General features: G+C 42.4%; 1 long non-coding RNA gene across 1 annotated transcript; it reads right to left on the bottom strand.

Annotated features, from left to right (window-relative positions):
• Positions 1 to 219: 219 nt before the first annotated feature.
• LOC122451169 lies at positions 220 to 23,376 on the bottom strand. Its single transcript, XR_006272325.1, has 4 exons — positions 23,057 to 23,376; positions 22,644 to 22,813; positions 4,336 to 4,442; positions 220 to 456 (listed from the first exon to the last, which is right to left on the bottom strand). It is a non-coding gene; the product is annotated as an uncharacterized LOC122451169 (long non-coding RNA).
• Positions 23,377 to 23,629: the final 253 nt, after the last annotated feature.

Genomic DNA, 23,629 nt, shown 5'->3' with positions numbered 1-23,629 from the left:
GGATAACCAACAGGGACCTACTATATAGCACATGGAACTCTGGTCAATGTTGTGTGGCAGCCTGGGTGGGAAGGGAGTTTGGGGGAGAATGGATCCAAGTGTATGTGTGGCCGAGTCCCTTAGCTGTCCATCTGAAACCACCACAACACTGTTAATTGTCTATACTCCAATACAAAATAAAAAGTTTTAAAGAAATACTCTTCTTTTTGCCTTCAGTTATCCAGAATTTATTTCTGTTGTTTGCAACCCAAGGGCCCTGAGTAATACAAGTGCTTGCAATTATTTGAGAACTTTTTCTGTCTTTTTCTTGTGGTTTATCCAAGACTCTTCTGCTGCCACATGGACCAGTGTGGACCTTCAACCTTGGCCACCAGATAGTTGTTCTCTGAATGCTGCTTTCTCCAAGCTTCTCTAGGTGACTGGGCATCCGTCTTTGCTTCCCTGGATCACCATTGCCTTCAGAAAATGTGGAACAATCCTGTTTATATTAAAATCAGCTATCACTTTGGGGTGACAGGGTACAGTTCACTGCCATTTGGGAACCAGTTGGAACTCTACCCCTATTAATTTACTTAAACAGAAACCAGCTACCTAGGATTATCATACTAAGTAAAGTACCTCAGGAAAAGACAGACAATATCACTTCTATGTGGAATCTAAAAGAATGATACAAATGGACTTTTTAACAAAACAGAAATAGATTCACAGACATAGAAAATAAATGTATGGTTACCAAAAGGGGAAAGAGGGGGATAAATTAGGAATTTGGGATTAACAGATGCACACTACTATATGTAAAATAAACAGCAAGGACCTACTGTGGAGCACAGGGAATTATATTCAGTATCTTGTGATAACTTACAATGGAAAAGAATTTTAAAAAATACAGATTTATACATATAATGTACAAGTGAATCACTTCGTTGTACACCTGAAACATTGTAAATCATGTCAACTACAAATTGACACTTGCCAAGAGCATTTGCCAGTGACTGACCAGCAACAACAAGGGCATTTGCCATCTGTCTGTGGGCTTCCCAGGTGGCTCTAGGGGTAAAGAACCCACTTGCCAATGCACATAGACATAAGAAACATAGGTTTGATCCCTGGGTGGGGAAGATCCCCGGGAGGAGGGCACGGCAATCCACTCCAGTAATATTGCCCGGAGAAGCCCATGGACAGAGGAGCCTGGTGGGCTACAGTCCATGGGGTCACGCAGAGTCAGACACGAGGTAGCCCGCACACGTGCTGCTGCAGCTTCTGACCTTCAGCACTCCCTGAAAGGAATTCAGGGTGGAGAGTGAAGGACTCTGTGCTCCAGGGCAACTGGTAGAACAGGTCTTTAGATAGTGAGATATTTTCAGAAACTGATTTCATAATCCTTGCATCCTTGCATCTCCTATCTAGAAAAGCACTAAATCCCTTCATGGTGACATCAGCTCCTTGTGACTAGAAGAAAACTTTTTGTAAAGTAAGCGCTTGATTGCGCTGAACTCCCCCTTCACCAAAATCTTCTCTATTGACCTTACCCCACTGCCTCTTCGGAGCAGCCTCTCAGAGCTGTCTGAGGTGCTGTCTCCCGGGCTGCAGTCCTCATTTTGCCCCAAATGAAACTTAGCTCGCAACTCTCACATTGTGCACCTTCTTAGTCAACAATCAACCACACTTCAATTAAAAAACAAAACCAGAAATCATCAAAATCAGAATGAAATCAGCCTACTGGACCCTTTCTCGTCTTACTTTCTACCTGGGCTCCCTCTGACAATAGGTGACCTTTGGGTGAAGTTGGTACAAAGTGGCAGGAGACAGGATTCCCTGCTGGATGACATTTTCAGCACAGAACAAGTCTTTGTGAGGCAGCATCCTGGAACGCATTCCTTGAGAACATCAGGTGTCTTGTCTGTGACTAGCCCTCTGCCACGTGCCCCCTCCCTCTTGCTATCTTCCCTCTTCCAATCTCTGTTTCTGCCTCTCTGTACCTTCGGCTGACTGAGGTTCCCTCTGCAGGGCAATGCCTCTGGGGAAGGCTCAGGGACTCCTCAAAGGCCTCATGTCAGAGTCAACTAGCCCTTCTCCTTGGCTCTTCATGGGCCTAACTAATAGGCATGATGGCCTTAAGCAACAAAGATGATGGTTTTTGTTTTTAATAGTAGGACAGCTTCTACCCTGGCAATCCTGAAGGACCCTGTGGAGCCTCCAGGGTATAAAAGTTTTCCAGTGTTTCTTGCTTGTGGGGAAAAGACTTCAGCCTCTTAGACCTTTGTTTCAGTATATTTGGCCTCACTGTGCACTGGACACGTGGGCTTGTGTTAGGCAAAAGTGAAAACAGGAGGGAAGAGGTCAGGGCACAACCTTTGAAGGAATGACATAGCCCAAGGACACCAACACAAATGGTTAGAATCAAATGAGTCCAAATGGCAGACAAGTCAACTTTGACTAGACCGTGATACTCAGTGTATGCTCATTGCAACACATCAGCTAGCTAAATGACAACCACAGGCACCATGACGGTTCTAAGGCTAATCATCCAAGACCAGAAAGTGGGTTCTACGCCACTTCAGTCATGTCTGACTCTTTGCAAGCCTACGGACTGTAGCCCACGGGCTCCTCTCTCCACGGGCTTCTCCAGGAAAGAATACTGGAGCGGGTTGCCATGCTCTTCTCCAGGTAATCTTCCTGACTCAGAGATTGAACCTGTGTCTCTTGTGTCTCTTGCAGTGGCAGGTGGGTTCTTTACCACTAGGGCCACCTGGGAAGCACCTCCCCACCAAAAAAGTGGATAGTGGCCAAATTCCTGGAAACCTCCCTCCCCTCCCCAAAACAGGTAGAATAATCCTCCCACTCATTAGCCTATGAAATGACCCTGCCCATAAAAGCTAACCATACCACATTTCAAGGCCACACTCACCCTCTGAGATGTTCCACACTCTGTCTATGGAGGGTGTTTCTCTCTAAATAAGTCCACTTCTTACCTATCACTTTGTCTCACACGAAATTCTTTCTGTGATGAGACATCAAGAATTTGAGCTCCATTAGGTCCTGAAACCAGGTGTGTGATCTCATTTGGGAGACTGTGGAGTTTGACTGGGGTTCAGTCTTGGCCATGTGGGTTCAAGTCCCAAGCAGGGTTTTGGCCTGGTTTGAGTCCCGGCACATGGGTTCAAGTTCCAATCAGAGATGAATGGTTTCAGAGGCAGCATTTGGAGCAAACTTCTTGGCAGAGCTTGGTGTGAGCTTCTGGAGGGCAGGGTCTGGTTCTCTCCTATACCCTGGCTTATAGAATAAACAGCTGACTGCAGTATAGCAGAGCACACACAGCTACCTAATTATAGCCCTCAACCAGCGCCAGGACACAAGAGCCACTGCAGCAAAGTGGAGAGTAGGGAGGGCTCCAGAGCCTTCCAGGGGAGGAAGTGTTTTATTGTGAGTAGCTAAGTGCATGGACACTGGACTCAAATGGATTTGGGGGCAAGATCCAGTTCTGCTACTTAGCTGTTAATTGAGGCAATTATTTTTGTCCTCTGAGCCTGTGTCTATAAAGTAGAGGTAATATCAATACTTATCTCATAGGATTCTTGTGATAATTAAATGAGGTAGTCTAAAAAGCCTCCAATATGGAGACTGTCCCATTGGAAGAGTGCAATAAACATTCGCTATTATCAAGCATCAGTAACTAGCTCCCAGGGGAGGAGCAATCTATGTGCCTTGGCTACCATGGGGGCCTTTCTGGAAACAAAGGCTGTGGAAGGGACTCCCTAATGAGACAGGACTAGAAACCATAGTGGTGACTCCTCACACCCCCTCCCCAAGTCTATTCCCTCACATCATAAAGGAGGTCAGTATATGCATGCTTAGTTGCTCAGTCGTGTCCGACTCTGAGACCCCATGGACTGTAGCTCGCCAGGCTCTTCTGTCCATGGAATTCTCCAGGCAAGAATAATGGAGTGGGTAGCCTCTCCCTTCTCCAGGGGATCTTTCTGACTCAGGGATCAAACCCATGTCTCCTGTGTCTCCTGTGAAGGTGGGTTCTTTTCCCAGTAAAGCCTCCAGGCTTGCCCCCAAGCAGAGTGTGCAGTCCTCCCTAAGAATGTAGGAAGAAGCGAGAGGCTGAGCCATTGAGGAAGCTGATCTTCCCCGATGGTATGATTCTCTCATATCAGAAAGGAGGCCAGCATAGGCCAGATTAAAATCAAAAAGTGTTAGCCCTTCCACACCAATATCAGGTTATTGCATAAGCCATGAGATTTAGCACTAATCCTAGGGAGAAGGAAAAGGGGAGGGTGAATTGTGTAGTTACATAAGTTTGTGAGTAGAATATATTCATACTTGTTTTACCTGCAAAGGTCTGTCCTGGTGGAACTATGACAGGGATGCAGAACTATTTGGCATATGGAGTGAAGCAAGCCATCTCCCATGTGCCACCAAATCCTCGCCGCCACCTTCTTCCTCAAGGAAAGAATGAAAGTCTGGTTAAGAAATGGCGGGACACTGCTAGAAAGTTTCACTGGTGTTCCCCATCCAGGGATTGAACCTGGGACCATGGCAGTGAAAGCGTCAAGTCCTAATCACTGGACTACCAGGGAATTCCCTGGAAAGGCTTTGAATGAATGTTTTGAAGCAGTTTGCCTGGAGATGATAGTTGACAATGTGAGAATAGAAGAGCTCTTGTTGGAAGGAGAAATGAAAAGTTCCGAGAGCTGAGACCTGAACTTTAGGAGCACATGTACAGCTGATCCTTATTATTTATAAGGTCTGTCTTTGTAAATTTGCCTACTTGCTAAACTTCACTTGTAAACCCCAAATCAATACATGATGCAGATCAGTAAAAAGTTTGAGCTGCCTGATGTATCTGTTCCCAGCTGAGATCACACAAGACAAGTCTTTCTTGTCTCAGCTTTTATACTGTAAACTTTTTGCAGTCCATTTGCTGCCACTTGTTTTCACATCTTTATGCCTTTTATCACACATCATACCTTTATGCCTTTTATTGGTAACTTAACTGTTGAAATGGCCCCTAAGTGCAGTTGTGATCCTACCCTAAGTACAGAAAGATTGTGATGTGCCTTATGGAGAAAATACTTGTGTTAGATGAGCTCTATTCAGGTATGAGTTATACTGCTATTGGCCATAAGTTCAAGGTTAATCAATATATCAAATATATCAATATATCAAATCAGTATATAAAAATAACATAATATATAAAGTAAATCAATATGTTAAGTAGTAGAAGTAGTTTAGTCGCTAAGTCTAGCTCCTCTGTCCATAGGATTATCCAGACAAGAATACTGGAGTGGCTTGCCATTTCCTTCTCCAGGCGATCTTCCCAACCCAGGAATCAAACCCGGGTCTCCTTCACTGTAGGCAGAATCTTTACCCACTGAGCTACAAGAGATAAGTAAGGTGTCTTTAAATAGAAATATACATGAAACAAGATTAGATGTTGGTCAATGGTTGGCAATGTTCAAGGCTTATGGGAACTTAAAGTGTTTCCATAGGTGTGATGGTTGATTATTTGTGGCAACTCTATGGGACATAACAACCATGAATAATGAGAATCTCTCGTCCTTGGAGGGGAAGCGAAACCAGTAAAGGAGCAGAGGGCCTAGGTGAGGCCATTCCCAGCGAGCAAAGTATCCAAAGGGCGTTACTGATCAACTTGTCAGATATGGCAGTGGAAGGAGAGGAAACATTCAGCCCTTCTTTTCTCCATCACCACCATCCCCTCCGGCCTGGACAGGTCCCTCCCAGCCTACTGCCTGCCTCTACAACTCAGTAAAGCCTCCAGGGTTGCCCCCAAGCAGAGCGTGCAGTCCTCCCCAAGAATGGAAGGAGAGGGGAGGGGCTCTTCCACCTAACAAGAGGGAAAAGGGAAATAGAAAGTGTCAGATGACAAGGATGCATGGATTGAAAAAGAGGGTTCTAAGGCTTCTACACTAAGTACAGGAACTCTTGACTTTCTCAGAAGTGAACAGACGGGTGAAATCTTTCAGCAAGAGGGCTGTACTTTACTACCTAGACATTTTCGGCCAGGAATTGCCAGAAAGGCAAACATCTTTTGATGAACTCCATGTTGAATATGGCTGAAAGGCAAAGAAGTCCTAGCTCGTCCTAGGTTTAAGGCAATTTGAGGCAAGGTGAACTCAGCTTCTTGGGCCACCAATTAGATTCCATGGACATGGCCCACTTCCACCACCTGGTGACCACACATGTAAATTGCAAGGCCTGCTCTTAGGAGCCAGGGGACATCCTTTGGCTGAATGGAGAAAACCAAAGAAATGTACTTACAACCAAAAAAAAAAAAAAAAAACACTGATACTTTCTTTTAAACTAGAAACAATGATTGATCATTCTAGACCAACTTATAGTGATCATTTCTCTTCTCTGGTTTAGTATACCTTTTTTTGACATATTTTTTGACCAATACCTGGTAGATATCAAATGGCTCTTAACTTGACAATGGGCATTGAATAAGTCAACTGACTATTCAACAGCAGGGAAGACTGGGTCCCTGAAGACTTTTAAACCAGGCCCCAGAAGAAGCTGGAACTCAGCTAGCTTCCTACAAAGACCGAGTTTTGTTCTCTCTTGGTGTGATCTGAAAAGCCAAGGAAGACCCTCCTCTGAAGTGTGAAGGGCCCTAAAATCCCTGCATTGGTAACCAGATCTATTTCCCTTTCCAGCATTCTCTTTGAAAAGGTAGACACCCGCTGTGAGCAGGGAGTTGTTAATTCACTAACACTGCAGTGTGAAAAACTGCCTTAGCTAGGCCTTTAGAGGGTCCTGGGAGGGGGAATGAAGATGAAGGCCCAAAATGGGGAGGAGAGGGCTTAGATAAGGTCTGATTATCCTGAGCCAAGAGGGTCATGGAGGACCCCTGCTGAGAGCACTGCACAGGAGAGGACCACTAACTACAGTTCCTTTCGGCTCTGGAGGAGGGCATGGCAACCCCCTCCAGTGTTCTTGCCTGGAGAATCCCCATGGACAGAGGAGCCTGGGGCTACAGTCCTTGGGGTTGAAAAGAGTTGGACACAGCTGAGCAACTCAGCACATCAACTCTGCAGCAGGTCATACTCAGAAGTTCAGCTTCAACATTAGTTGACAAGAGTGAAAGCTTTCTGACTAGATTGTCTTCATGGGCGACAGTCCCCACCAGCCCCACTTGACTCATTTGCCTTCCTGGGCTGTGTCTGAAACCATCTGAATTGTGACTGTGTCTAATTGCTGTGGCTAGGACTTCCAATGGGGCTTCCCTGGTGGCTCAGACGGCAAAGCGTCTGCCTGCAACACGGGAGACCTGGGTTCAATCCCTGGGTGGGGAAGATCCCCTGGAGAAGGAAATGGCAATCCACTCCAGCACTCTTGCCTGGAAAATCCCACAGATGGAGGAGCCTGATAGGCTATAGTCCATGAGGTTGCAAAGAGTCGGACACGACTGAGCGACTTCACTCACTCATTCACTCACTCAGGACTTCCAATGCTATGTTGAATAAACCTATGAGAGTGGGCATCCTTATGTTGTTCCTAATCTTAGAAAGAATGCTTTCAACATTTTACCATTAAGTATATTTTAGCTGTGGGCTTGTTGTACATAGTCTTTATTATATTGAGGTACAGTCCCCCTGTACTCACTTTCTTGAGAGTTTCTATCATGAATGCATGCTGAATTTTGGCAAAAGCTTTTTCCTGCATTTATTGAGATTAGGATATGATTTTTATTCTTCAATTTGTTCGTGTGGTATATCATTTTGATCTATTCATGATATATCATTGATTGATTTGCAAATATTGAAACATCCTTGCATACCTGGGAAATATCCCACTTGAGTATGGTGTATGACCTTTTTAATGTATTGTTGAATTTGGTTTGCCACTGTTTTGTTGAGGATTTTTGTATCTTTGTTCATCAGTAATATTGGTCTCTTTTTTTTTCTTCATATTTTTGCCTACTTTTAGTATCAGGGTGATGCTAACCTCACAGATTGAGTTTGGAAGTATTATTTCCTCTGCAATTTTTTGGAATAGTTAAGAATAGGTGTTAACTCTTCTTTAAAAGCTGAAATTCACTGTGAAGCCATCTGGTCCTGGACTTTTGTTTGTTGGGAATTTTGTTGTTGTTGTTGTTACTGATTGGATTTTACTCCTGATAACTGGTCTGTTCATATTTTGTATTTCTTTCTGATTATGTCTTGAAAGATTGTACATTTCTAAGAATTTGTCCATTTATTCTAGGTTATCCATTTTACTGGCATATAGTTGTTCATAGTGCTCTCTATGATTTTTGTTTTTTCTGTGGTGCCAGTTGTAACTTCTTTTTCATTTCTGATTTTATTTGGGCCCTCTTTTTTTTTTTTTAATGAATCTGCCTAAAGATTTATCAGTTTTGTTTATCTTTTCAAGGAAACAGCTCTTAGTTTCATTGATATTTTCTATTGTTTTTAAACCTCTGTTTCATTTATTTCTTCTCTGATCTTTATGATTTCTTTCCTTCTACTGACTTTGTTCTTTTTTATACTTCCTTTATGTGTAAATTTAGGTTGTTTGAGATTTTCCTTGTTTCCTAAGGTAGGTTTGCACCTCTATGAACTTCTCTCTTTGAACTGCTTTTGCTGAATTCCATAGGTTTTTTTTTTTTTTTTGGTCCCCACACTGTATGGCTTGTAAGATCTTAGTTCCCTGAGCAGGGATTAAATCCAGGCCCACAGCAGTGAAAGCACGGAGTCCTAACCACTGGACCGGGAAATTCTCTGTACATTGTTTTGTTTTCCCATAGATTTTGGATCATTATATTCTTGTTATTTGTTTTTAGGTATTTTTTTATTTCCTCTTTGGTTTCTTCAATAAATCACTGGGTTTTTAGTAGCATATTGTTTAGCCCTCATGTGTTTGTGTTTCTGTAGTTTTTTTCTTACAGCTGATTTCTAGGCCCATAGGGTTGTGGACAGAAAAGATGCTTGTATTATTCCAATCTTAAATTTACTGAAACTTGTTCTCTGTGCTAGCATGTGCTCTATCCTGGATAATGTTCCATGCAAATGTGAGAAGAATGTGTGTTCTGCTGCTTTTGGATGGAACATTCTATATTGATATCTATTAAGTCATCTATTCTCATGTGTCATTTAAGATCAGTGTTTCCCAGTGGATTTTCTTTCTAGATGATCTGTCCATTGATGTAAATGGGGTGTTAATGTCCATTACTAGTATCACATTATTGCCAGTTTCTTCCTTTCTGTGTTTATTAATATTTGCTTTGTGTATTTAGGTATATATATTTACAATGGTTATATCTTTGTCTTGGATTGATCCCTTTATCATTATGTCATGTCCTTCTTTGTCTCTTCTAACAGTCTTTATTTTAAAGTCTGTTTTGCCTGACGTAAATATTGCTACTCTGGCTTTCTTTTTTAAAATATAATTTTATCTATTTGTTTATTTGTGGCTGTGCCAGGTCTTTGTGGCTGCACTGGCTTTTCTCTAGTTGCAGTGAGTGGAGGCTACTCTCTAGTTGTGGTGCACAGGCTTCTCATCGCAGCGGCTTCTCTTGTGCAACACAGGCTCTAGGGCGTGTGGGCTTCAGCAGTTGTGGCACATGGGCTCAGCAGTTGCCGCTCCCAGGCTCTAGAGCACAGGCTCAGTAGTTGAGACACACAGGCTTAGCTGCTCTGTGACATGTGGGATCTTCCCATGTCAGGTATCGAACCTGTGTCTCCTGCACTGGCAGGCAGACTCTTTACCACTAAATCAACAGGGAAGCTCCCTGGCTTTCTTTTGATTTCCATTTGCATACAATACCTTTTTCCATCTCCTCACCTTCAGTCTCTGTGTCTTTAGATGTTGAATTAAGTCTCTTGTAGGAAGCACATATGTATGAGTCTTGCTTCTGTATCTATCCATCCACTATATGTCTTTTGATTGGAGCATTTAATCATTTACATTTAAAATAATTCTTGGTAGGTATGTACTTATTGTCATTTTGTGAATTTTCTTTCCTTCTTTCCCATTTATTTTTATTAGTTGGAGGCTACTTACTTTACAATATTATAGATTTTGTGAATTTTCTTGGGTTGATTTTGGAGTCCTTTTTTGTTTCTTTTTCTTTTGCTCTCTTCCCTTATGACTTGATGACTATCTTCAGGGTTATGTTTGGATTTCTTTCTCTTTTTCTGTGCATGGATCTCTTTTTAGATTTTTGTTTTGTAGTAACCATGAAGTTTATATACAGCAACCTCTCTACATACGTAATTATTTTTAAGCTTGAATACCTTTAAACAGTCCTGCATTTTTACTTCCCCACCCTACATTTAGAGCTTCCGTTATATCTCAGACAGTAAAGAATCTGCCTGCAATTCAGGAGACCCTGGTTTGATTCCTGGGTCGGGAAGTTCCCCTGGAGAAGGAAATGGCAACCTACTCCACTATTCTTACCTGGAGAATCCCATGGACAGAGGAGACTGGCAGGCTACAGTCCATGGGGTTGCAAGAGTCAGACCCATTGGCTTAGGAGCTAAACTACCACCACTACCCCACATTTAATGTTTTGACATCATATTTTACATCTTGTTGTTATGTGCCTCTCTTAACCACTTATGGATATAGATGATTTAACTACTTTTGTCTCTTAACCTTCCTACAAGCTTTATAAGTGATTGATCTACTATCTTTACTATTAGTTTGATCATGTATTGTGTGAATGTGTATTGATGAAAAAAAAAAAGAACACCAAACTATCCCAGTGACACATCTTTTGATATTACACAAACTTTGTTACTTTCTTTCCTTCCTCTCTTTTTTGTTTGTTTCAACCCCAGTGATTTTCTTTTAATCACTTAAAATCTTATCAAAGTTGTCTATGATCATAAAGATTCAAATGTAAGTCTTGTTACAAAAAGAGCAGATACCTCACATTCTATTTCTTATTATTACCCCTTTCAAATATCCAAAAGTCAATCTTATACTATATTCTATAAATTTTCAGTTTTAGATTTTATTTATCAATTTCTTATTATAGAAGATAAAGATTTTTTTTTAATTTTTATATTTATTTTTGGCTATGCTGGGTCTTTGTTGCTGCACAGGCTTTTCTCTACTTGCAGTGTATGGGCTTCTCACTGCAGTGGCTTATCTTGCTACAGAGCATGGGCTCTAGGGCATGTGGGCTCAGTAGTTGTGGCTCTTGGGCTCCAGAGCACAGGCTCAATAGGTGTGGCGCACGAACTTAGCTGGCTCCATGGCATGTAGGATCTTCCTGGATCAGGGATCATGGTCGAACCTGTGCCCTCTGCATTGTCAGGTGGATACTCTACCACTGAGCCACCAGGAAGCCCGGAAGATGAAGATTTAACCACCTTATCTCTCTCTCTGTCTCTGTCTCTCTCTCTTTCTCTCTGTCTCTGTCTCTCTCACACACACACTTATGCTTTCCAACTCCCCATCTTCTCAAAATAGTTAAATCAATTGTGGTTAGTTTTCAGTGTTGAATTAATCAAGGTCCAGTGAGGAGACAGAAACCACACAGAAATTTGTAAAGGGAAAGTTCAGTATAACAACTATTCACAGCAATATAGGACTATCTTATTGTAGAAACATAACTCTGAACAATAACCCTAGAAACAAGTAAGCCTACTCAAGGAAGAAACATTCCTTCCTGAGGCTGAGTTGGTAGAAAAGTGTACTGATTGCTCTAGGTCAAAGCTAGTCAACAGTCACTGGACAAGCAGAAAACACCAGGGTCCAGGTGGGTAGAAAACCATGGCCAAGACTGGAAAGCAGAAGGAGCTTTTCAGGAGGGCTGACAGGTCAAGACTGAAAAGCCAACCACTGGGGTGCTAGCATGACTCAGTGGGAATCTACTCACTGGAGTGCCATGAAAATTCATTAGGAAGCTCTCCATGAGGTGCTATTGAAACTTAATATAGGTGAATGCCACTGACATCTCTCCCAACCTATCCACGGCTGGCAACCAAACAGCAGGAGGAAGAAGAAGGAAAACAGAAAACGGTGAGACTGGGAAGAGAAGCCCCTTCCTCCTCCAGTGTCCCTCCAGTGCCCTCTACTGACATAGTTTCTAACACCATGTCGGCTGCAAAGGAGAAATTGAGGATCGAGATCAATTTTTGTCAGATGAAGCTTGAATCTGGGGGCCAAAGGCAACAAATTGGTAACTGGTACAAGTTATCTTTTGTAATTGTAAAAATCTTACTGAAAGCTGAACCATGTAGTATACTATAGTCACTTCTTTTTCCCCACTTGGTTTTTTATTTTCTCCTGAATTAATAATTAACTTTGTTGCTTTTGTTTCTTTAATTATCATCAATCCCCAAATTCTCCCCCAAGTTTTGTAAATCTCCCCTCCCTTAGGGAAGCAATAGTCTTAGTCCTAATTCTGGCAAAGTTCAATACCAGGTTGGGTGAGGAAGTCATGGCCACAGAGATCATCATTATTATTTGAGGAAGCTTATGCATCTTTAGCAGGATTCCCCCAAAATGGCCTCAGGGCCAATTCACAGAGCCCCTGACTCTTTTCTCCACCATCCTTTTCTCCACCTTTCCTTTTCCCCCCCAAGGGATCTCACAATGCTGTGCCCTCTCCTTCATTAACTTACTGCTCTTCTGGCTTTTCAGCATCCCGTTTATTAATTAAAATAGAGCAGTGAATATGACTGATAAGCAAGAACAGTAGGGCGAGACACTGTATTAAAAACAAGGAGAAGAGCAACTGTGACATAATTTAGACCCACGCCACTGACCTCTAGCCCCTTAGGAAGATCCCAACGCTTTCCGAAATGTCCACAAAAAGCATTCACTAAGCTTTCAACTTCCTTAAGGATTATCGTTCTAGATAAAACATGTCTTACTAAGTGGTATTGCTTTTTTTTCTTTTAATCACTAGTATCCTATCTGAAAAGTATTCCTTGTAATAAATGTATATTATTTCAACTACCTCTCATAGAATATGCATATAATTTCAACCAAATAAAAAACCGATAACTAGGTTGGCTCTCAGTAGTAAACAATCCACTTTCAATGCAAGAGACCCAGGTTTGATCCCTGGGTTGGGAAGGTCCCCTGGAGAAGGGAATGGTTACCCAATCCAGTACTCTTGCCTAGAGAATTCCATGAACAGAGGAGCCTAGTGGGCTACAGTCCATGGTGTCACAAAGAGCTGGACACAACTGAGCAACTAAGCATGCACACACCCACAGGCTGGCTCTCACCACCACTTGGAATCTTATCATTACTGTTACATAATTTCTGAGTTTTGAACAACTGATTCAGAAACAAATTTTTCAAATTCAACACATTTGTGGATTAGAAACTATTCATTTTCAAGGTCTAACTATGAAGTAGAAAAATTGCTTTTACTATATTACTTAAAATGTACCATGTAATATGACACCATATCACATGCAATATCACACCATATATACAACATGTAAATTTATATACATTAATATATTTTATATAACAAATTTGTATTTGTTGTTTGTATCTCAAAATTATTTGCATCACAAATGTTTATTTTGTTGTCATGCATTTTTTTAGTCCCTGGAAACACAGGGCCAAGACACATATAGGAGCTTAGGAAAGGCGTTGGAGTAAACGGGAATTTTAATACAATTGAATATTTAATCGTTGAGATCATTTTATACTTGTATTATTATTTACTGTATCATGTTATTTTAGACTCACAATTACTAATGTATAATATATAATTATTGCATGTGGCTACAAGTTATTCAGTCAGTTTCATAAAATTTAGAACTCACTTTTCTGCAGCCTGAAGCTTTACCCCAATCACTGATTCCCAGGCACAAACATTTCATGTTGGCTCGTGCAGAACACTGAATGGCCCCTACAGATACAGCCCAAGTTTTTTGAAGTTCAAATATCTAAATAATTTTCTTCCATGGATAGGTTTTTCCATTGGTTTTGAAAATCAAATAACTTTAGGATTCAAAGGAATGTGAAAACTGTAAGTATACATTCAGATGAGTTGATGGTAAACTGTTCTACATGGAATGCTGTTCAAGCCCGAAATATTAAGGAAACTCATTGTTTCCTTTTAAAATAAAAGTTGGCTTTAGCTGTTGGTCTTTTATTGAATGAATGGATTTTCCAGAAAGACAGAAAATAGTGTTCTACAGCTAGCAGAGAAAGCAAAGGAAAAAAACTGGTTTTATCAGGCCAGTATCCAGATGATTGCAAATCCAGGACTCCTGTCTGGTTAAAGGCTCATGTCCTTAGAAACTATTTTGAAGCTGTATTTGAAGAATAAAATGGTAAACAAAGGTGGCAAGACATAGAGTAAGACCTTACCCCAAATTATATTACAGAATGGCTAAAATTTGAATGTTAAATAAGGCAAATATATAAAAGTTGAAGAAGAAAGTGTATGTACATGTTTACAAATCTCTGGTAAAAGTGGCCTTGCTAAGCTAAGCATATCACTGAAGCCAAAATTATCAAAAGTATGATTGATCGATCTGACCACACGAAGATCCGAATTCTTCCTGTTATGGACTGAATGTCTGTGTCCCTATAAAAGTCATATGTCAAAGTCCTTAACCTCAACATGATGGTATTTGGAGATGATGCCTTTGGAAGGTAGTTACGGTTAGATGAAGTCAAGAAGGTGGGATCCTGATGATGGGATTAGTGGTCTCATAAGAAGAGACACCAGAAAGCTTGTTCTCTCCCTGCCATGTGAGGACACAGCAAGAAGGCAGCCTTTGGTGAGCTTGAAAGAAAACTCTCTCTAGAAATTGACCATGTTGGCACCTTGATCTTGGACTTCTAACCTCCAGAACTGTGAGAAAATATATTTCTGCTGTTTAAGGTATCAAGACTATATTCTATCTTGTTACGGCAACCCAAGCAGACAAAGACACAACCTAAAGAGAGTTCAGAAGCCAGAAATGTGAAGGAAAAGGTTTGCAATATATGTAATAGGCAACACAGTTATAATTCCAAAATATATGTATATATTTAAACAAATCAACCAGGAAAATACAAATATCTTAATAGTAAAATAAGCAAAGGTCACAGAGAAATAATTTATCAAAGAACTACAGATTGTCAATTAATAAAAGAAAATATGCTCTATATCACCACTGTGACAGGTAGGACAATGGCTCCCCAGAGATGTCATGTTGTAATCCCCAGAACCTGTGAATATGTTAACCTCATGTAACAAAAGAGATTTTGAAAAAGTGATTAAGGATTTTGAGATTATTCTGAAATATTATAATATTTATAATATTGTTATATTACTCTGGATTATCTGGGTGGTCCCAAAGGAGGGAAGAAGAAGGAGGGTCAGAGTCAGAAAAGGAGACATAAGGAAAGAAGCAGAGATTGGAATAATGATGGAGGAAGGGGCCACAGGCCAAGGAATGCAGGGCTGATAGAGGCTGGAAAAGGCAAGGAAACAGGTTCTCCACTAGAGCTTCTAGAAAGAAATGCAGCCCTGCTGGCACACTGGTGTTAGTCCTGTAAGACCTGTGCCGGATTTCTAACTTCCAGGTCTATAATCAATATATTTATGCTGTTTTAAGCTACCAAGTTTATAGTAATGTGTAGTTATAGCAGCAATAAGAAAGTAATATAATGACTAATCAAAGAAATATAAATTTATATATATTTATATTAATATAAATTAAAAGAATATCTTTAGATCTGTATAAATAAAAGGTGTTGGTGTGGGAAACACAGGCACACATAAGCTTTTGGTAGGAATATAAATCAGCTTACCCTTTCAGGAATCATCTGGCAGTAAATATCAGATATTTAAACATGCCTACTCTCTGACATAACAATTTTATTTTTCCTTGACTATGTTCTAAAGCACTGGATTTCCAGCTGAAGTTAGGGATGAACTCTTTCTTCTCCCCAAATAGAGCAGAGAGAAGTGAACCTATGATTGGTAAGGTAACCTATGAAGGAAGGTGAGGGCTGGGTCCTGCAGCCTTCACCTCACCCCTGCAAGAGCCTCTGAGGCACTCCCATGGGCTCCATGAAATGTATTTTGAGAACCATTGTCCTGGGGGAAGAACTGGACAAGCAACCAAAGACCTCAGCACACAAGGATGTGTATCACAACATTGCTTATAATTTCAAAAAATTAGAAACCACCTACATGCCCCTCGAAAAAGTGACTTATGGTTTATGAATAGTATACGATACTATGCTTGTATACTACTGATGACATGTAACTACACTGACATTAAAAGAGCTATGCAATTTATTGAGTGAGAATATGCTGTAAAATATCTTTTGTTGGTAAGAGTCATTTCTTAAATATATATCCGGATATGCATAGAAAAGGTATATAAGGGGATATAGATCAAAGCCTTGACAGTGGTCATCTCTGTGTAGTGGAATTAAGATGAGTTTTACTTTCTTTACACCTTTATATATATATATATATATATATATATATATATATATATATATATTTAAAGAATACATATTAATTTTTTAAAATATTTATTTTATTTGGCTCCACTGGGTCTCAGTTGCAGCATGTGGGTTCTAGCTCCCCCACTAGGAATCGAACCTAGGCCCCTGCTTTGGGGGCATGCAGTCTTAGCCACTGGATCACCAAGGACATCTTCATCTTACCTTTATAATCAGAAAAAAATCTGGTTGTACCTTGAATAACAAAGGCTACAATGAGTATATAGCAGACATGTAGCATACATTTCAGATCACAAATACAGGTACTAAAGAAATAATACTTTCATCATTTTCTATGGTGGTTTAGTCACTAAGTCATGTCCAACTCTTTGTGTGACCCCATGGATGGTAGCCACCAGGCTCCTCTGTCCATGGGATTTTCCAGGCAAGAATACTGGAATGGGCTGCCATTTCTTCCTCCAAGGGATTTCCCCCACCCAGGGATTGAACCTGGGTCTCCTGCATTGCAGGCGGATTCTTTACCAACTGAACCATCCATTTAATTAAGTTTTTGAAAATGAAGGAGTGGCTGGAATATGCATGGGTGGCAGGAGCTGAGGCAATGAGAGGGAGGTGGTAGAGTGAGATAGAAGTAGATATTTAAGGTGATGAAGTTTGAACAAAGCTATCAGGGCTGTATATCTTCCACTTGCCCACTAACTCCACTTTTCCTTCTTCTCTGTGTGAGGAGACTGACCCAGGTATATGCCATGGATGATTTCCTTGCCTCTTGGCTTCCGATTGGGATTTCCAATGGAAATGCATTAATAGAGACTATGGAGTTAAGCCTTGAGAACAGCGCTTATTTCCCACACTCCTCCCCTATGTCGCAGGCTGCATCCTTCTAGCAAAGTCCCCAGCTCGTGTCTGGAGGCTCTGTCCATGTCCAGCAAACCCCTTGGGCCCCCTCCTCTGTCTAGTGGAGGTAAACTTTCCTGCTTTCCTTACCCCAGGGTACTGCATGATGTCTTGTTACTTTTTGGGAATTCTACCCATGACTTTGTAAATTACCCATTTTGGATGTGCTGTCTTTTTCCAGCTAGGATCCTAATAGACAAGTTGTGTGTGTGTGTGTTGTGTGTATGTGTGTATAATATGAAGAGGGATAATTTTCTTCAAAACATCTTGTATATAGTCTTATCAAAAAGTCCCACTTTGTTCTGTGAGTATGTAGCAGATAGGTAGCATATATCTCAGGCCACAAATACAGGTACTAAAGAAATAATACTTTCATCATTTTCTATAGCTCCATTTAATTTTTATTTTGCATCTCCATTTCAATGGAGTGGCAACACTTCACTCGGTTCAGGACTTACTCCTCCACGTACTCTTCCCTGGTTTTGCGCCTTCGATGGGCACTCTCCTGGTGTCGAGGCATTGGTAAGTGGGATGACATCGGATGTTACCACTCGGACACCCCATTGCTCTTCTGTCCTCAATGAACAATTCAAGAACTTCAGTGTTTTCTTCTCCTCTTTCTATGCTGCCCACAGGCATGCAGGTATTGTTCTGCTATTCCTCTGATATTCTGGGGTATCAGAAACCGGGAGGCTGCCCGAGTCCCACCATCACATCACAGCCACTGCTTCTCTAGATCTAGCCGGCCCCTCAGGGCTCAGCCAGGGACACATGACACGTGTCCCACCGCCGCTCTCACTCTGCCCTTCCACCATGTAGCTTACCATCTTCCTGGGTCCCAGCCTGTGGTTCAGGCTACAGGGCCTCGGTCTCTAGGACCCACCGATCCCATCCTTAAATTGTTCCCCCTGCAGCTCTTCTGTTTCTCCCCAGTCAGGGAAACATATTTTCTAGTCTGACTGTGGGGAAGCTTTCTCATCATATATTCTCCTAAATATTTCATTTAGTAGTCACTCAATCTGTGTATGTTCACCTATAAGGCCAATTTGATAGTGATAATTATGAAGTTGGTGCAAAACCTAATCACATCAAAAAAAAGTTCAGTATCATGACAGGTGAGTATATAGAGGTGGTTAATAGAGTCATTTCTTATATTCTGATTTTCTCTTTCACACACCATTCAATTGTGTGCATTTAAAACTTTGGGAAGAACAGGCTTAAAGTAGACTTATGGCATATGTGCTCAGTCGCTCACTCATGTCTGACTCTGTGCGACCCCATGGACTGTAGACTTCCAGGCTCCTCTGTCCATGGAATTATCCAGGCAAGAGTACTGGAGTGGTTTGCCATCTCCTTCTCCAGGGGATCTTTCTGACCCAGGGATGGAACCCACGTCTCTTGTGTCTCCTACATTGGCAGGTGGATTCTTTACCACTAGTGCCACCTGGGAAGCCCCAGACTTATGGTACTTTTTGTTAAAGACAATACCATAAGAAAGATGCTCAACACTACTAATTATCAGAGAAATTCAAATGAAAACTGCAGTATCACCTCACACCAGTCAGGATGGCCATCATCAAAAAGTCTACAAATAATAAATGCTGGAAAGGGTGTGAAAATAAGTGCGATATCCCATGTGGAACCTAAAAATATGATACAAATGAACTTGTTTACAAAACAGAAACAGAGTCACAGACATAGAAAACAAACTTACAGTTATCAAAAGGGAAAGGATGGGGAGGGATAAATTAGGAATTTGGGATTAAGGAATACATGTGGGGCGACCCAGGTGGTGCTTGTGGCAAAGAACCTGCCTGTCAAGGCAGGAGACATAAGAGAGGCAGGTTCGATCCCTGGGTCAGGAAGATCCCCTGGAGGAGGGCATGGCAACCCACTGCAGTATTCTTGCCTGGAGAATCCCAAAGAATGAGGAGCCTGGCGGGCTATAGTCCATACGGTTGCACAGAGTCAGACACGACTGAAGCGACTTAGCATGCCAACACTACTATATATAAAATAAATAATAAGGACCTATTGTATAGCACAGGGAACTCTACTCATTATTTTGTAATAACCCTAATGGAAAAGTATCTGAATATAATCTGAATCACTTTGATGTACACCTGAAACACTGTAAATCAACTATATTTCAATTTTTTTAAAAAAAAGACAATACTGTACTCCTAACAAGTGGAAAACCAGTACATTTCTTCTCTTTCAAAGTAATTTAACCTAAAGTTTCCTAGTTTCGGTACAAATTAGAACTTTTTCAAGTCACTTATTTGGAGATTTGCTAGGGCTGCAGATACAATTTTCTGCCACTAGATGTCTCTGAGTCTTAAAGTAGCACAGTCATATGAGGCTTTTGTCTATTTATACACATGGATCACCTACCTCTCTGTTACAGAGTTTCATAATCCTCTTATGTAATGCAAGGTTGTCAGCTACAGTTAATCATCAGTTAGGAAACAGGCAGGGGGGGGGCCTCAAGGGCTCCATGTCCCCAACACAAGGCCAGAAGTGTTGAGAGATGGGTCTCTTTCTGTGTGACCACACAGAACCCCACAACCCTGTAATGTGTCTCTGTGTTAGGCATAGACAGAGAAATTGGGCAGCGGAAATAAAGAGCAGCTGAGGCATGTGACCAGATGGATGACGAGGCCAAATCCTCCTTTTCCCTACAGTTTGGAACCAGCAGAGGAGCTAGTGGGCTGAGTAGCATCTCAGCCCTGTGTGTCTCCCCTGCCTGTAGGCACCTCTTAAAACCCTGACACCTGTCACAGCTAAGCCCCCACCCACCCACTCCAGCCCCCAACCAGGGAACCCAAGGGTCAGCAAAAGCCCCAGAATGGTCCCCAAATTCCCTAGTACTTTGTCAGGCCATCTCATCAGTCTGCTTTCTGTGGTGTTTACATGGTCGCATCTGTCAGCCTAGACAAGTACCCCCAGCCAGTGAGAACCACTCTTCTTCAACTTTGCAGCCCCTACACCCTGCACCCAGTGCTTCTACACAGTAGGTGTACAGAGTATCTCTTGAAACCAAAGTGGGATCATGGAGGTGGGAGAAGACTGATGAAATTATTCTTTACTCCTGAGATTTTGAATCTTAATAGCTCAAATCCTCCAAAAACAGAAATAGCCTTTAAAGAATGCACCTCCCCACCCATTCCCCACCCCATAGTTATTTGCAGGCTGGTTTAAGCAGCTTTTTAAAGCCTAGAATTTCAGTGTGAGGGTTAAGAGTGTGAACTCTGGAGTAAGATTGGCGTAATGTCAGCTCTAGTATTTTTAGTTTTGGACCTTGTGGCCAAAGACAGGCAATCTCTAGCTCAGCTTGGGCTTCTGTAAAATGGAAATACTAATAGCACTCATTTCATAGGTTTACTGTAAAGACTCCGGAGGTTAATACTCATAGCATGGTTAGCACAGCTCCTGGTAAACAGCAGCTGCTCAGGGGAGGTTACTAGCTAAGGGCCAAAGCAAGAATGCCTTCAGTTCAAATATCCTCCAGTAACTCGGGCAGGTTACCTAAACTGTCTTAGGCCTTGGTTTCTTCATCTGTAAAGTGGTGATAATAACACTGCTTGCCCCATAGGATTAGTGTGGGGAATAAGTGGAACAGGAAGCTACCAGCACACCTTAGCTGCGGTCATCAGTACCCTTCAGCACTTACAGCATTAAGTAAACACTCGTGGATAGGTGGTCAGGAGATGGGGAATTGGTCATTGCACTAACACAATACTGGCAACTCCCTACCTTTTCTTCAACTCCTTACTTTTGGATAATTTTGTAAAGTATTTCTATACATATTATTTCATTCGGTTTATAAAAGCCCTTCAGCTCACTTTAACCCACAGTTGGGTGGTGATTCGTGAAACATGTGACTCCAAACTAGTGCCTCATCAGGTCGACAGGGGAAAGCCAGGATTGGAGACATCCGGGCAGAGGGAAGGAGGGGTTGGGGAGAGTAGTCGGGAGTGGCTTGTGAGCTTTATCTAAGCCATTGGTTCCTGTCCTTCTCCAGCTGGTGATATTGTTCGTGATGCTTTTAGTGATACAACTAAAGCTATGAATACTCACCGGGAAAACTGGACAAGCTTACATTTCATAGACTTTATGCTACCAGAGCTGCTCTAGATCTTTGCTCAAAACCTGCAACCCCACCTTTAGCAGGAATTAACATAAATCTTAAGTCAAAGGGTCCAGATATTAGAAAGAAAGCTACAAACAAACAATAATCAGATGGAGACTTTCTTAGCAGTCCAGTGGTTAAGACGCTGTACTTCCAAAACAGGGGATGCACAGGGTCCCCTGATACCTGGTTGGGGAACTAAGATCCTGTGTGCTACATGGTGTGGCCAAAAAAAAAAAAAGAAAGAAAGAAACCAAATGGAACCAGCCAGGACCAAGATGGCAGGAATCTGACCTTCAACAGATGCTGAGTCTCATTATACGCTTCATTCATTTTACTTCATTAGTAAACAAATGGCACACCTATTAGTGACCGGGACTGACAGTAAAGACCAAAAGGGATAAAAGGAGGACGGCACCCACTGCCTGCGACGAGGGACGAGGGAAGGAACAAGGGAAGACGCCTCGTCGCTTTCCCAGTAGACTAATGCACCTGCCTCCCCATCACTAGCCTCATTCCTCCTCCCTTTATCTTTTTCCAGATGGGCAAGAAGTTGAGCTATAAACTTAGTTCCTACTTCTCCTTTCTTTGGCCACCGAATAAAGCTTGTACTGCCTCAATCTTGGTTATTAGCCTACTTAAACCTAAGGCAGAGAGCCTTGGTCAGCCTAGGGCCTGAGCAGGGGCCATAGGACTTAATTCAGTAATACCTACACAGAGTCATACTGAGATCTGTGACAAGTTATAATTTCGCATCCCCTTCAAATCCATTTTTAACAAACATTTATTTAATATTTATTAGCAGTAGCAGAGAGAAACAAATTTTATATTAATAAAAGTACTGCTCCTCTTTGTGCTTGAGTTTAGAATTTACTCACATACATGCAGTTTTCTGAACTTCTTAAATTCCCTTGAAAGTTAGTGAAATAAATGATTTCTGATAGCCAGCACAACTCTGTGATTTATTCTACCGACTGCAAATGTCTGCTGATTGGGCACCATGCAAAAACACTCAACAGAAAGAACCCCACTGAGGAACGTTCTGTTTCTTCTCTGGAGTCTGAGAGCAAGGGCGGTTGAAGTGTTTCTAGTCAGGCAAGTGTTGGCCTGCAGAAGCAGGAACCATCTTTCCGAACCCTCCAGTTCCACTTGGGGGCACGTGATAGATGAACAACATACCAGCACCTGCTGACCTACTCACCTCGTCGTCCGTATTTGGGTTCAGGGCGCAGGTTAAGACATGTGGACCAGACAGTCTGCGTTTAAACACCAAGAAGGTCGTTAGTAGATCTTTGTAGGCACGAATACCTCGCCCTTCACCTGAAGTTCATTGTGATGGGAAAATGAAGAGAGGTCAGGAGACTCGAGACTCTGAAAGCCAAAGACGGAGAAACAATTAGGCGTCCACGGAAGCTCTGAGAAGGACACTTAAGTCAAGTGGGGCTGCCCTGCGCTTCCATGATTGTCTGCAAAGCTGACATCCTTGACGGGTCTGAGCAGCTCTCAGCTGCCAGCCGGGCCCCTGACTCTGGTTCTGAGCACTGGGTCCGGCCACAGGCTCTTTAAGGCCCAAGTGGCAGAGGCCGAGGGGATTGTGAAGTACAGTATTCTCACCTCAGCTGTACTGGGGTGGCGGTGTCAAGGGCACCGGAAGTAACTCTTAGACTTCCGGCCGGCCAAACTCCATTTCCGGCCTGCAGAGGTGGGCCCCGGGTGAGCGGGCTGGCAGAGCAGGGGGAGTTTTCGTGTCAGTTTTCAGAGCCAGGACTCCACCGGTCTAATGTCATGAAGATTTGGTTCATCCCCAAAACACAGGGTGGTGCTTGTCAGCAAGTCTGCACCACAGAGGACGCTTTGTGTAGGCGATTGGCTCAACTGAGGGCCAGGGCCTCCCTGGCGGCTTTTGCTGATGCAGTGCAACTCCGTGCTGGGAGCCAGTGGGCAGGGAAGGCCGGCCTCCAGGCTGATCCCCCGTCCCACCCCCGCTAACCCCGGGCTGGGTTGGCAGCAGCGGTTTAGCAGTGCGAATTGGAAGGGCGTCATGCCTCAGAGGACAATGTTGTGTTCCACAGATGTGGTTCTCCAAGCGGGATCCTCCTGGCAGAGGTAGCTGCAGCGACTGGGAACTTGTAAGAAATGCACAGTCGCAAGCCTCAGACTCTCTGGGGGCGGGGCGGCGGCCTAAAC

This window comes from Cervus canadensis, chromosome 12 (genome assembly GCF_019320065.1).
Source record: "Cervus canadensis isolate Bull #8, Minnesota chromosome 12, ASM1932006v1, whole genome shotgun sequence".
Classification (NCBI taxonomy): domain Eukaryota; kingdom Metazoa; phylum Chordata; class Mammalia; order Artiodactyla; family Cervidae; genus Cervus; species Cervus canadensis.
This window is presented reverse-complemented; position numbering and strand designations above follow the sequence as displayed.